General features: G+C 49.3%; 2 long non-coding RNA genes across 3 annotated transcripts in view; one reads left to right on the plus strand and one right to left on the minus strand.

Moving 5' to 3' along the window:
• Positions 1–287: 287 nt before the first annotated feature.
• On the minus strand, positions 288–7,013 carry LOC146405761 (uncharacterized). The gene is made up of 4 exons (XR_014838823.1): positions 6,874–7,013; positions 5,019–5,092; positions 1,109–1,189; positions 288–424 (listed from the first exon to the last, which is right to left on the minus strand). It is a non-coding gene; the product is annotated as an uncharacterized LOC146405761 (long non-coding RNA).
• A 2,218-nt stretch (positions 7,014–9,231) lies between these two features.
• The window catches only part of LOC146405762 (uncharacterized), a 37,708-nt gene continuing 31,812 nt past the window's right edge, over positions 9,232–15,127 (plus strand). The window contains exons 1-3 of one of the 2 annotated variants that reach the window (XR_014838824.1): positions 9,232–9,375; positions 9,869–10,105; positions 10,488–10,744. This is a non-coding gene — a long non-coding RNA (uncharacterized LOC146405762). Of the gene's footprint in view, positions 9,376–9,865; positions 10,106–10,487; positions 10,745–15,127 lie in introns of those variants that run through there. The other variant, XR_014838825.1, reaches the window with a different exon arrangement.

Consider the following 15,127-nt stretch of genomic DNA (forward strand, 5'->3'; position numbering starts at 1 on the left):
CTTAGTCTTTCTATATACCCCTGTTTTGGTTATGTCTCTTGTGAATGGCATATCTTTGAGTTTGTGATTATAATCAAATTTCACAATCTTGATCTTTTAATCAGAACATGTGAAAACTGTTGTAGCCACTCTGAAGAAGCAGGGTAGACCCCTACCCAAATTTTTCTTTTCAAGTTGAGACCGATGACATTGTACACACACACCAAGAGGACAGGAAAGGGTTTATGACATATGTAATAGAGGCTCTCTGGAAAAACAGGTGGGACTTCCTAAGCAGGCTCAAAATGGCTTGAGAGCAAGGAAAGGAGCCTGTGGTGAGAGAATTGGGTGGGGATTGGGATTCCCTGGAACGAAGGGTTCTGTGTGGTGTGACTCTCCCCTTGGTGCCATAGAAGGGAGCATCCGTGTTGATCCGCTTTCCCATCTGTGGAGCAGAGGGGGAGAGGGGAGGCTGAGACTGAAGAACTGTCAGCAGTCAAACACCCCCAAGTGGAGGCAGAATTTTTACCACCTTAGTGCTTTTTATTTTCTTTTTTTCCTGTTCGATATTATTTCTCCCCATTTTTACCGTCCTCTTTCTATGACATTTACCCTTCTATTAACTTGGAAGTTTTACATATTTTGTAGTCATTTTTTTTAAATTATTTCCTTAATTTTTTGTCTTTTTAGGGCCACACCCACGGCATATGGAAGTTCCCAGGCTAGGTGTCGAATCGGAGCTGTAGCCACTGGCCTACGCCACAGCCACAGCAATGCCAGATGCAAGCCGAGTCTGCAACCTATACCACAGCTCATGGCAATGCTGGATCCTTAACCTGCTGAGCGAGGCCAGGGACCGAATCTGTGTCCTCATGGATACTAGTCGGGTTTGTTACCCCTGAGCCACGACAGGAACTCCCTGTAGTCCTTCTTTACTATTTTTTTCTAGAGGTCATAACATGGTTACCAAAACAGGTGTTTTTAATAGGTGTTTCTTTCTAGATAATGCAGTGGTTTTATTTAATACTTTAACTCTCTGCTGTTGTATGTATTTTAATGTTTATATGTTTTAAACCCATAATACATTATTATTATTTTATGCAGCTGAAAGTCATTTAGATTTACTCACGTATTTTCCATTTTCATTGTTTGTTTCTTTCCAAATCTCTGGACTCCCATCTGGGATCATTTTCCTTCTACCTGAAAGATACTTTTTAATATTTCCTTTAGTGCAAAGTAGTTGGAGAAAAACTTCCCTCATTTTTCATTTGTCTCAATTTTATCGTGTCGAAATTTCTGAAGAACATTTTTTGTGGATATAGAATTCTGTGTTACCAGTTACATTTTTCACCAGCCTGGAGTTAGTTAGCATTCCTATGTCTTTGAGCTCCCACTCTTTCTATTCAGATGTCAGCTTTAAGTCCAATAGATAACCTCACTGAAGGTAAGCTGGTTTTGTTTGTTTTTGTCTTTGGTTCTCAACAGGTTTATTATGATGTACCTATGTATGGATTTTCTTTCGTTCCTGTTTCAGGTCCCTACAGCTTCTAGAATCTGTGGCTTGACATCTTTGATCAGTTTTAGAAAACTGTTAGCCATAGCCCTTTAAAATAGTGCTTCGGATCCATTCTCTCTGTAGTCGTCTTTGGAAACTGCACTTGTATAAGACCTGTATCTCACTGTCTTTCCTCTGCCTCTCATATTCTCTTCTATATTTTGTATTTTTTTCCTGTTCATGCTTAGTTCTGAAAATATTCCTTTTACCACCTCTTTTTGAATTTGAATGTCTTTAAAATCACCTGGGCATCTTATTAAACTACAGATTCTGATTAACTAGATCTATAGTTGGGGCTAAGATTCCACATTCCTAAAAATCTTCCAGACCTTAGGAGACTATTAAGTAAAAACTAAGGAAATACAAAGAAAGTATGAGTTTTAGTCAGTTGTAATGTATTGGTATTGGTTCATTAATTGTGACAAATGTACCATGTCAAGGGTAGTATGTTAATAATTGGATATGGGTTAAATGAGAACCCTTTGTGTATCTTTTACACTTTTCTGACATCTAAAACTATTCTAAAATAAAAAGCCTGCAGATGGAGTTCCCATTGTGGCTCATCGGGTTAAGAACCCAACAACCTGACATAGTGTCCATGAGGATGCAGGGTTCAATCCTGGCCTCGCTCAGTGGGTTAAGGATCTGGCATTGCTGCAAATTGCGGTTAGGTTTCAGATGCTGCTCAGATCCCACACTGATGTGATGGTGGTGTAGGCTGGCAGCTACAGCTCCAATTTGACCCTGAGCCTGGGGATCGAACCTGTATCCTCAAGGAGTCTAGTCGAGTTCTTAATCTGCTGAGCCACAATGGGAACTCCAGCTCTGGTTATTTTTAATCTTGTGTTGGACATTGTATTTACAGAAAATTGTGTAGAAATAGAGTCCTAAGATGAAGTTATAATTCCAGAGAGGAATTCTGTTTGCTTTTGCCAGGTCCCTCATCATCCCAGCAAACCAGGATGAGCTCCAAGAAGCTCAATCCAAGAGTGAGAATTGCTAGAGTCCTTGCAAAGGCCTCCTTACTTCTTCTCTTTCCCTCTAGAGGCTCCTGGGGTGCAGTTCTTCAGCGTCTCAGCCCACAGCAAGGGGAATCACTTCTGTTTTCTTCTAGTTGTCAGGCCCTGGATTCCACTGCTTGATCCCCTCGGCTGTGAAAAGTCTGTTCAGACTCTGAGTGTAAACAGTGGGTTGGATTAGCCCCACCCAAGGCCACTGAAAGGAATATCCTTCTCTAATTTAAAATGCTTCCTCTGGGAGTTCCCATCGTGGCTCAGTGGTTAACAAATCCGACTAGGAACCATGAGGTTGCGGGTTCGGTCCCTGCCCTGGCTCAGTGGGTTAACGATCCAGAGTTGCCGTGAGCTGTGGTGTAGGTTGCAGACGCGGCTCGGATCCCGCGTTGCTGTGGCTCTGGTGTAGGCCAGAGACTGCAGCTCCAATTAGACCCCTAGCCTGGGAACCTCCATATGCTGTGGGAGTGGCCCAAGAAATAGCAAAATAAATAAATAAAAATTAAAAAAAATAAAATGCTACCTCTAAGAGTTCCCATTGTGGCTCAGCAGGTTAAGGACCTGATGCTGTCTCTGTGAGGGTTCGATCCCTGACTTTGCCTAGTGGGTTAAGGATCTGGTGCTGCCCCAGGCTGCGGTGTATAAGTCACAGGTGAGGCTTGGATCTGGTGTCACCCTGGCTGTGGCGTAGGCCTCTGCTGTAGCTCCAATTCAACCCCTCGCTTGGGAACTTCCACATGCTGCAAGTGTGGTGATAAAAAAAGAAAGAAAAAAAAAGATTCCTCTAATTGTAGCAGTACATTCCTCTGTCCCAAGTCCTCATAGTGTAGAAAGAAGTCCCTTCACTCAGCCCAAGTACCAGTGACTTCAAATAGGTGGTTCAGGAAGACCATTCTATGTCCTTCTTCCTCCTCATCCTGAAAAGATACAAGGTCAGACTGAAGAATGAACTTGGAAATGATGTGGGCTGTCAAGGTAGAAATTTAAGTCCAGCTATGTGCTCCTCAAAGGTTAGTGGACATCAGAATTCTTGGCAAGGTTGTGGAGCATGCTTATGTGTGGGTCCTGTTCTCCAGAGGTGTTTGTCCAAGAGGTTCCCACCCACTCTGTGCAGTTGCTCTGATGCAGGACTCGGTCCTTTTGTAATTGCGGACTGAGCAAAGGATCCCTGAGCTGGATGTGGTCAGAGTGAATTCTTCGGTGTGGGTCTGCCTCTGACTCACCCTGAGAACTTGGGCAACTCCCTGTGGGTCTGTCTCTCCTAATTAATCCAAGGATGGGTTCCTGACTTACCCCCACTTCCCCGGATACTCTGCAAATAAAGATAGGAAGTCAACATAGGCTCCCTGTAACCAATCCTTGAACAGAAATACTTGCTCTTTCAGTGTGCTTATCTGCTAGGAAGGCTCTCAGCTGGGATCCTCTGGGATTCCTTCTTGTGCATTAATAGCAATTAGGGAGTTCCCGTCGTGGCGCAGTGGTTAACGAATCCAACTAGGAACCATGAGGTTGCGAGTTCAGTCCCTGCCCTTGCTCAGTGGGTTAACGATCCGGCGTTGCCATGAGCTGTGGTGTAGGTTGCAGACGCGGCTTGGATCCCGCATTGCTGTGGCTCTGGGGTAGGCCGGTGGCTACAGCTCCAATTCGACCCCTAGCCTGGGAACCTCCATATGCCGTGGGAGCGGCCCAAGAAATAGCAAAAAGACAAAAAAAAAAAAAAAAAAATAGCAGTTAGGAGTATTTACAGTGATCTTCTTTATGGCCAAGTGTGGCTTTAAGCCTTCATGTCTCCCACTGTTGGGAAGAGGATCTGTATTGTCCCAGCACCATGGCTCCTGAGAAGTGGATGGCTGAGGAGGCCCTTTTGCTTGTACTTGGTTTGGAGCGGTCTGACTGCCTCTGGCTGTCCACGCAGAGAGATGGTCGGCTCTGGGTGGCATTACTGGAAGCGGGACCTTCACTGGCCTTGCTCTGACCTTGGCCCATTTTGAAAAGCCTGTGGTCCGGTGTGGCCAAGTGGTCTCAGCTTGCTGACAGACAGGTAAAGACTGGCCAGAAATTGTGGTCAATTCAAGAAGGCAAACAGAGATAAATAAATAATACCATGTTGTTTCTCCTGTTCTTTGTTCTCAGCATGCTTTGTCGTTAAAGAGAGTCATCTCTAAAAGAAAGCATTTATCTTAGTTTATTTTTTTTTTGTATGAAAGCAGCTCTTTGGAGATAAAATACAGAAGGAAAAAGATGAGGATAACAAAGTCAAAGTCAAAATCATCTGCTCCGCAGCCCTGGTTGTGGGGTTGGCAGGTTGGTGTGTGACTGTGACCCGCCAACTCAGGGCTAGTTCGTCGGGGGGGGGGGTAAACTGAGAGAATACAGGTGTTTATCAAGCACCTGCTGAGTGCCAGACCCTGCCCTGTGAGCCAAGGATAATGAGCTGAATCAAAAGCAGTTCCTCCTCTCGTGGAGCTTACCTTGCAGGGGAAGAGGCCTCACCCCAGCAGTGTGAGTCGTTGCCTGGTACCTCCTCCCAAACCACAGTATGTTCCTTGAAGGGAAAGAACATGGGTCTCTTACAGCAGATCACAAGGGAGCCTGTTAACAAGGGACCCTGGCTGGAGGGGCAGGGCGGGCTTCTCTGGGAAAGGAAAGGCTGAGCCAGAATCCGGAAGAAGGGCAGGGGTTGCAGGGGAGCTGGCGCGGGGGCAGCACCAAGGGGCAGAGAAGAGGGCCCCTCAGGCGCCACACGTAGCATGTCTGCGGTCCTGCACCAAGACCGGCAGTACATCCCTAAAGAGGAAGAGGGGCGTGTGGGCCAGAGGAGCCCGCCGTGGGGATGGTGGGGCGCAGCGGAGAAGCCCACCAGGCAGACTCTGTAGATCACAGGGAGACTTCGAATTGTCTTAAACAAACCACCGGAAGGTTTAGGCAGAGTATAGCCGTGATCCTATTTGTGTTTGGACAGGCGGGCTCTGGCTGCAGGGAGGAGACCCGCAAGGACCGGGGAGGGGCCGGAAGGAGGACGTTGCAGTGTTGGCAGCAGGTGGGCAGTGTTCAGAGCCATTTAGGAGGGGAGACAGGCAGCAGAATGACAGGAACGCCTGTCTCTACTGGGCCGGGCTCACCTGCAGGCTCTCTGATCAGGTCAGCAGGAGGTACCCGGATGAATGTGCATCATCCCATCAGCCTCTCTGATGCGCCCACACAAAATTCAGGCATGGTCGCGTCCCAGCCGGGCCTTCCAAAGGGACTGCAGGGCAGGCATTGCCATTCGACCCAGCACAGGTGCGTGGAGAGGCCAGAGCTGAGCACGGGTCCTCTGCACGTGGCCCCTTGGGGTGCCAGGCGCTGCTGGCCCTCGGCTCCCTCCTCGGCAAGTGGCAGGAAGGCGTGTCCCATCTTGTCTGCAGACCACATCGCTCCTCCCTCTCCCGCCTCATCAGCTCGAGGGAACGAGCTGCTCTGTCTGTCCCATCCCTTCGCACAGGAAGTGATGTGGATCAGACCGAATACGGAGGCCCCCCGAGCTCAGAAAGGGTTCAGGAACACCCCCCCCGGGGGGGGGCATTTTCTCAGTTGTGTTGTGGGTCTCCACCCCTCTCCTTCTCCTCATTTTATGATTCCTCTCCATCATATTCATCCTATTTTTGTGCCACTTTTTCTCCGGACTTCCCATCCCTGCTAAGGACAGATGACATGCTGCTGTGTTCACTTGGTGGCATATGTGGTGGCTCTGAAAGCCCGTGTCAGAGTGTGTGAGGGCAGTTACAGGACCGTGGAACCTATCCATGGCACTGTTACCCTGTTTAGCAAACATGTTAAGAACATTTATGCTGAGATAATCCACGCATAATTGAGAGGTACGCTTTGGCAGGTCCACCTTCAAAACTGATGTTTTCTTCTGGTTGACTACCAAGCAAAAAATCACATCCCTGGACTTTGTACCTTGAACTTCACAGCAACAGTGAGACAGGCTTTCACAGACTGTGGATAATTATCCAAGTCTCATGTGACTTTTGAGGTGTGTTCGTGACTCATAACCACATCACATTTCATGTAGGGTAAGTCCACACACCTTTTTCCCTGGAATAAAATGACCTTTGGTCATCCCTAACGCTCCCAATATTTCACTTTTATTGTTGTTTTTCTTACACATTCTGTACATATGTTACAAGTGCAACCTCCCTATGAAAATCCAAAAAAGGGCTTCCTTAGGGCGACGGGCGTGGACGGGGGCGAGTGTGTGGCTCCCCCTCGTCGGGCCTGCACCCTCCCCCTCATCAGCTCCTCACCGAGTGTCTCGACATAGCTCAGTGCATTCGGACTTACCTGCAGTGGATGCTTCCTGTCGAAACTTGGCCCGAGTGAAAAGATGAAAAGCAAGAGCGTGATGGCTTTTCTGGTGGGAAGCAGAAGGTCTGGTTCTCGTGTTGGCTTTGAAACCGACGTCAGTTCCACTTTCTTACACATCCAGTCTGTCAAAACAAATGAGATCCTGTCATATGGGTTTTCTGGGACTTGAACCGTACTGTCGGCCTGGGAACTGCAAAGGAACTATGAGAAGAATCTAGGAGGATCTGAGGATCTGAGGGCTTCCTGAGAGGCAGAAATCTGGATCAAGCAGCTTCCAATGGCAAATGCAGTAAATGACCGATCGGTAAGGATTTGTGTCGTTGTGGCCACCCAGTAACATGCTGCCTGTGCTGGTTGTAAAGGATGCATTTTTGCTGGGAGGGCTTTTTCCTGGCAGCCTGAGTTAGACACCTCTTGAGTAGAGGTACTTAGGTTTTCAAAATGCTGTTTTAACCTTTAAGGTGCCCATTGGAGTTCCTGTTGTGGCTCAGCGGTTAATGAATCTGACTGGCATCCATGAGGACGCAGGTTCAATCCCTGGCTTTGCTGCGTGGGTTCAGGATCCAGTGTTGCTGTGAGCTGTGGTGTACATTGCAGACGTGGCTCAGATCCTCTGTCTCGGTGGCTGTGGTATAGGCTGGTGGCTGCAGCTCCAATTTGACCCCTAGCCTGGGGAAACTTCATGTGCCATGGGTGTGACCCTAAAAAGCAAAATAAATAAATAAATAATAAAATAAAATAAAATTAAATTAAATTAAATTAAGCTGCCCATTATCCAGTTACCCAGAGAGCCATAGCTAGTATTTTGTTGTTTGTTCTTGGAGTCTGTGTATCTTCGTGTAATTCACACTGTTTTTTTTCTTCTGCTAATACTTTATGAATGCGACACTACATTGTGCTGTTGAAAACAATGTGGAAATCTGCTTAGTGGGGCTGTCACGTGATCATTGAGCATAAGTGCTTAGTACATAGAAGCATTCTGTAAATATTTGAAGCCACAAAGTGACAACGCAGCATGCTCTAGCCTTAGCATGAATCTTAATGGGCCTATACAAGTCTCTATATAAAACAGGATAACCTTCACTCTGTCTTTGGTGAACCTTATAATTACCTCAACCAGAAAAGATTTTCAGATTTATGGCATTTTTGTCACTCGTCTTTATCGTGCACTCTGCCCGACTGAACCCAGGCTGCTCAGGGAACAAAAACCCAGTCCTGGGTCTGTGGCTGCCTTTCCAGCCCCAGGATCTTCCTGTGATATCACGAATGATGGGGGCCTCAGGCCCCAGGTGGTCCAGGCAGGGAGAGAGGCATGCTGAGCACCCCCTCCTGAAACCCCACCCCGCCCCTCTTCTCCTGCCCACCCACCCCCACGCTTCCCTGAAATCACGGATAGTCGCCCAATAGAGACTGGTGTTGGCAGTTGTTCAGAACACCTGACCCGATTTGGGATCAGCAGCATTAAAGGACCTTATTCTGTGTCTGAAAATCCACTGGAGTCACGGTGAAGTCATCTTCCAGCCCCTTTATCCACCAGACCTCCTGAGCTGAACACTGGAGCTTTGCTTCTCTGTTTTCCATGTTACAAAAAAAGGAGAAAATCAGGACTGCAGCTGTGTAATGCTGCACTCAGTAACTTGAAAGGGGGGAAGAGAAGCAGGGGAGCCAGAGGCCACATGACGCAGAACGTCACCTCCTTTAGCTCCGAAGCACAGACATTTGTCTTCAGTAGGACAGGTCACAACCCTAGAAAGTCATGTCTGGAAAATTACTCCAAACAAGGTTCAAAAACATAAACTTTGGCTGAAACAGACTAAAGGAGGAAACACCAACAAAATAGGATTTCAAACATCTTTGACGTGTGCACAACCAAAAGAGCTGCTTTCTACGCTTGGTGGGGTTTCAGGTTTAGCTCCCGTGTATCACTGCCCTCTCCAAAGTTTCCGAGGCCGTGGGGCCATGGGAGGCCACTGTGAAAAGGCCCTGGGCCATCTCCCTCACCCAGCAAGAGGACACACTGACGGGAAGTCCCACAAAACCTGTCCCACCTGGAAATGCCTGCACACCCCCGTCTGATTCCCGCAAGACCAGACAAGAAGCAGCCACATTTGCGGGTGAACAGTCAGCCAATCTCAAATATAAATATTCCCCTCAAGTAGCTGTGTGACTCTATCCATGAAACACGTAGGGAGTCTGTTCTTTATCGTTTTTCCATTAAAACGCAGTCCTAACAGAGCTCGGACTACCCAGTAACATCTGCTCCAAATTTCCTCATGATTTATGTGACCCTGTGGCCGACTCCCTGTATAAATATAGATGTTTGAGCGGGATCTTGTTCTAAATACGAGGAAGAGTAGAAAGATAGGTATTTAATTCCATCGCCAAGCTTTTTTAGAACTTAGAACATCGTTTTGTCAACCAGATGTCCATACAGCCACAGTTATTATTTCATGTCAGTGAAACATGTGGGGGCTTCAGGTATATACGTCCTTTGTAATTTATTCTGAGTATTTTACCGAAGTTATTTCCATAAGGGCTGCAGGCAAGAGAAGGAACAGATTCTACGAACTCTTCTCTGAAACTCACTGGTCTCGCAATAACTCAAGGACAGGCACACCCCGTTCTTTTGACTCTCAGATTACTCTTTGGGTGAAAGTTTCATCTCAAGGTTATGCAAAAAAAATTTTTAATGAAAGAAGGAAAAACATGGCCATGTTTGATTGAGGGCAGAGGGGCCTGACAGTGCCAGGACGTTCCTATGTTGGGGGAGGTTCTGCTTTGGGAATTTTGTGTCCACTTACTCTGGCTGCTGTGTGGGGAATAGACTGGACTTCGGGGGTGGAAGTGGGGAGACTGTGCCACTATTCCGGGTAAGAGACTGGCTACTCAGGGGTCACAGGGCAGATGAAGGGCAGGAGGCGAGCTCAAGAGAGGGGGCGAACCCATCAAATGGACTTGCTCATTCCTTAAGGAAGCGGAAGGACCACGGTGCAGAGAAGCTGGCTGCCGTTCTCTGAGGGGCTGGTCAGACGGCTCCTTAAGAGGGGAGATTTGGGAAGAGGCCAGGCCTCAGATCAGTCCAGGCTTATACAAGCTGGCATGCTGGTGAGACCTCAGGTGGAGGGATATCGGCGAGGAAAGCAGGCGGGGTGCCAGGCTGCACCCCCACGCACACACCGAGTCAGGTCCTCTGTCGTCTGGGTGGTAGGTGAGTGCTCCCTGCAAACCTCTTTTGGAGAAAATAGACCAGCAAACAACCCCCCAAAACCCCACCTCCAAACACTGCTATAAGCAGTGGGGAGTCGATGAAGGATTTTAATCAGGGAAACGAGTAAAACGGATTTGTGGCTGGGTCCACCTGGGAGCAATGCAGAGGGTCGGGAGGAGGCTTCAGACCCACCTGCCGCCCCGACCCCAACCTCCCCGCCACCTCCCCTCCCCCCCACCTCGCCCCCCACCTCCTACTCCCCACGGCCTCCCCCATCACTGCCTCCTCCCTCCTCCCATCTCCCCCCACCTCCCCCCACCCTGACCCCGCCCCTCACCAGCTGTTTGGATTTGGGCTAATTAAGTCACCCTTCTGAGCGCAGGTTCCCTGAGAGCCGAGGGGGAGCTAGGCCTGCCTCCGTGGTGGGGCTGCTGTGAAAACGGTGAATGGCCGTGTCCCGGGTGGGACGCTGCACGTGTGGGTTCCCTTCTCCGTGACCCAGCACCTCCTGTCATGGCTCAGCTAGCCGGCGGCAGCTGGACACTGATTCCAGCCCCAGCTCTGCCAGAGGCGCCAGTCCAGGCCTGTGGGAGGCGAGCCCAGTCCAGGCTGGCGTGTAGCCGAGGCGTCTGGGCGGCGGTGAGTGTGGGGCTGGGGTCTCGGATGGAAGGGGGTGTTGAGGGATGCGGGGTAAAGAGGAGCCTTTGGGGTCTGGTCAGGCGGAGGGGCTGCTGGCAGCCTCGTGCAGGAGCGGGAGCAGGTCCTGTGTCGCCGCCCCGTCCCCACACTGGACCTGGAGCTCCTCTGGCCTGCCTTCCCTCCAGCGCCCTCCCGCCGCCTTTTCATCTCCGCTGCTCCCGTCCCAGCGGAGCTCCGGCCTCCTCCTTCCTCTTCCGCCTCCTCGCTCCCGGGCGCCCAGGCCGCCGTGCTTTCCGCAGCGCTAACCCTTGAGCGCCTGCCCTTTTGCAACCTCAGAACTTGCTTTCCGCCTCTTTTCAGGCAGGTGCAAGGTCTTTCCTCCCAAAGAAGGGATGCTGTCTACTGATCTGCCTTTCTGCCGGCCTGGGGCCCTGCTGCCCTCTCCTCCTGCTCCAGCCTCTGCCCTGGCCCAGACTCACCTTGCGGGAGGTGTCGGAGGGACAGCAGGGAGAAGGGGGCGTGGCTGGCTGGCCAGAGGCCACAGGAGGCAGCGTGACCTGGGCAGTGGCCCTCCAGTGCTTGGTGCAGACAGGGATGCCCTTCTGTGGGGGAAGCCCCAGGCCCCTCTTCTGACGGCTCTTTTGGAAGTCAGACTGGAAGGAGGCCGCTGTCTGGGGTGTGTGGATTCAGAGCAAGGTCGGGGCACTGGTCCCCCAACCTTTTCCTCTGGGTCATGGCGAGGGCTCTGCCAGAGTTCTGCCCCATGGCCCTGCCTGGGGAGGGCTTGTAGGGGACAGGCGATCTTTGAGCGTCCGATTCCAGGCTTCTCTTCCTGAACACAGGCCCCTTCCTGCCTCCTCTCCCGGTGGGCTTTCATTGCTGGGCCCGTCCCTTCCTAAATCCTTAACTCACCTCTCAAGCCACACTGTAGCCACACTCTACCCCTGTTCTAGGGACCCGTGTCACAATCAGGATCCATAGGCCTTTCCTGGGCTCCATCGTCACACATCACCTGCAGCTATCCATGTCACAAAGGTCCTGGGACATTTCCAACAAAGTCTTAGTTCACTCAGAACATACGAAGACTTTTTCTCACGTCAGCGTCGAGGCATAATTTCCATACGGTCACGTGTATCCATGCTAAGCACACAGGTGGATGAGTTCTGACAAATGTGCACATTCCTGGTGCCACCCCCACAAGCAAGACACAGAACGTTTCCGTTGCCCAGATAGTTCCCTTGCACCCTTTTGCTGCCATCCCCCTGCCCCTGCCCCAGGCACCCACGTCTCTGTCTTCTGTCAATATGGATTTGGTTTGCTTTTCCAGGTTTTTATATAAATAAGTCATACCATGGGTACACTTTCGTGACTTTTTTTAAGGCTGCACCCAGGGCATATCAGAGTTCCCAGACCAGGGATTGAATCCGAGCTACAACTGTAGCAATACTGGATCCTCTAACCCATTGCACTGGGCAGGGATCAAACCTGCGCCTCTGCAACAACCCAAGCCCCTGCTGTCGGATTTTCAACCCACTGTGCCACAGTGGGAACTCCTACGCTTTTTTTTTTTTTTTTTAGGAGTTCCTACACTTTTGCGTCTTAGCCTCAGCATCATGTTTTTGAGATTCATCCATATGTTAGCCTGCTATTAATCATTTATTTCTTTTTGTTCCCTGAGCAGTATTGCCTTGAATGGAAATAGAAATTTGTTTATCTCTTCACCTGATGATTGACATTTGGGTTGTTTCCAGTCAGGGGTTCTAGGACTACAGATGGTTTTTCTGATTCTGGCTGTAGCACCTGCAGTGACCATGGTTATTGCCCCTGGAGAGCTTGAAGTCTTGGGCAGGAAGAGATTTAAATGATGGGATGCTTGTGATGGGTTATTATGGGATGGCATCAATTGCAGGAATGCTTAGTTTGTGCCAGGTGTGATGGAACAGTCGGAGAATGAAACAGTCGGAGATGGAGAGAGTCCAGTGGGCGGGCTCACCGTGAGGGGATTTATGTCACTGGCGGGGTGCAGGGGGACAGTATGTTGAAGACCTGTTTGATGAGGGGCAGGGATTGTGCCTCTGGGAGCAGGCTGGGGAGGGGCACTGGGGGAGCAGTCCTGGAAAGTGGCAGGGGCCACGCAGTTACCCTCAGACCTGGATTAGAGAGTCTGTGCTCAGTGAGATGGAGAGAAAGAGCTGCCTGGGGCCCTGGGATTGGAGGCCCCGTGTTGATGTTTCTGGGCAAAGAATGGAGTTGCTGCAGGTTTTTGAGCAGAGCAGAGCATGGGTAGAAGCAGTGTTTTTGAAAGAGTCCCCTGTCACTGGTGTGGAGGTGGTTTGAATGGAGCAAAAGCTGCAAGAAAAGAGTGTCGATTTGAGTTTTCCTGGTGGCTTCGTGGCTGAGGTCTGGTTGCCTCCCCAGCTGCAAAGCCACGCAAAGGAATTTAGCAAAGAAGCAGGGGCTCGGCATGGTAGAACCTGCCACTGCCCTGGCGCATCAGTGTGCTACTGCTGCGTAACAAATTAGTTCCAACTCAGCAGCTAAAACAACTCTTTCTAATCTCATACTTTTCACAGGTCAAGTGTTAGCTAGCTGGGTCCTCAGCTTCAGGTCTCGTGAGGCTGAAATCAAGGTGTTGGCTGGGGCCGTGTTCTTATTTGGAGCTCAGGGTCCTCTTCCAGGCTCATTCAAGGTGTTGCCATAATTCAGGTCCTGCAATTTTAGGGCTGAGGGCCTCTTCCTGACCTCGAGGTTGCCCCAGGTCCTAGCCTCCTGGCCCCTTCCATAGGCTGCTTACGCCACAGCTGTTTGCTTTCTTCCAGGCCAGCAGGAGTGTGCCTGCTGCTGCTGCCTCTCTTTTACAGGCATTCAGATTAAATCAGGCCCACCCAGGCTAACCTCCCTTTTGTCATAAAAAGTAATATAGTCATGGAGTGGTCCCCATCCTCTTAGCAGGTTCCCGCACCTGCTCCAGGGAGGAGCTGATACGGTGTGCACACCGGGAGTGGCAGTCTCGGGACCAACTTAGAATTCTATCTACCACCCGTGGTTGCTCTTTTGACTCGCTCATTCTCCATCTCTAAAGAGAGGGGTTCTGGGCTAGGTGCTCTTGGAGATTCTGCCCTGTGTTTCCCTTAGTTTATGGTTATGGAGGCACTGGTACCAGTCATCACATCCAAAATGTGACTTGAAGATTGTGGTGACCACATGGGCAGAGAAGACTGAGAATCACTGGGGGGGTGAGAGCTGAGGGGTAGACAGCCATGTGATGGGGAGACAGGCAGGTGGGTAAGTTGTGGCATGGATGGTTGCTGTCTTCAGGGCTGCTCACACATGTACTCTTTCTCTTCCTCCTCCCAGCACGTGGTCCAGTTATACCTCCCCGGCCCTTGGGGATTCCGCACAAGTGTGGGACTTAGGTTGGCCAGTGAAACGTGAGCAGGTGTGATGTGTATCATGCATTCTGAGCAGAAGTTTTAAGAGCCAGTGTGTGTTTTGTCTCACTGTCTTTTCTTCTGCCACAGTGACCAGCAGGATTTGAGCTGGTGGCTCCATCACCCTGGAGGGAGCTGCAGGGCAAAGCCCCTGAGATTTGGGGTTCTTTGTTACTGCCGCATAACCTAGCCTATCCCTGGCTGACAGCAAAGGAGGGAATATTGCTGTCAATCTTGCTGCCTTTCTTTTTTTAAAATTGAAGTGTAATTAACATACAACATTATATTAGTTGCAGGCGTACTGCATAATGATTCAGTATTTATATGTATTGTGAAATGATCACCACAATTCCTGTCTAACATTCCTCACCAGATATAGTTACAATTCTTTTTTATTGTCATCAGTGCTTTTTTTCTTTTTATTATTCAAGTTTGGTTGATTTACAGTGTTAATTGCCAATTTCTGCTGTACAGCACAATGACTCTGTCATAGATATACATATATATATTCTTTTTTTAAATTGTTTTCCATCAAGGTTCATCCCAAGAGACGGGATATAGTTCCCTGTGCTATACTGTAGGGCCTCATTGCTTATCCATTCTAAATGCAATAGTTTGCATCTATTAACCCCAAACTCCCCGTCCGTCCCACTCCCTCCCCACCTCCTCCTTGGCAACCACAGGCCTGTTCTCTATGTCTGTGAGTTTTGTAGATTGAGGATCATTTGCACCATATTTTAGATTCCACATACAAGTGATATATGGTATATGTCTTTCTCTTTCTGACTTCCTTCACTTAGTATGACAATCTCTAGTTGTACCCATGTTGCTGCAAAAGACATTTCATTCTTTTTTATGGCTGAGTAGTATTCCATCATATATAGGCACCACCTCTTCTTATTCTGCTCATCTATTGATGGACGTTTAGATTGTTTCAATGTCTTAGGAGTTC

The sequence above is a fragment of the Sus scrofa genome, chromosome 2, assembly GCF_054392235.1.
Source record: "Sus scrofa isolate SSC_HxYL_T2T_F1_AM1 chromosome 2, Sscrofa_HxYL_maternal_Yorkshire_Landrace_v2.0, whole genome shotgun sequence".
NCBI classification, from domain to species: domain Eukaryota; kingdom Metazoa; phylum Chordata; class Mammalia; order Artiodactyla; family Suidae; genus Sus; species Sus scrofa.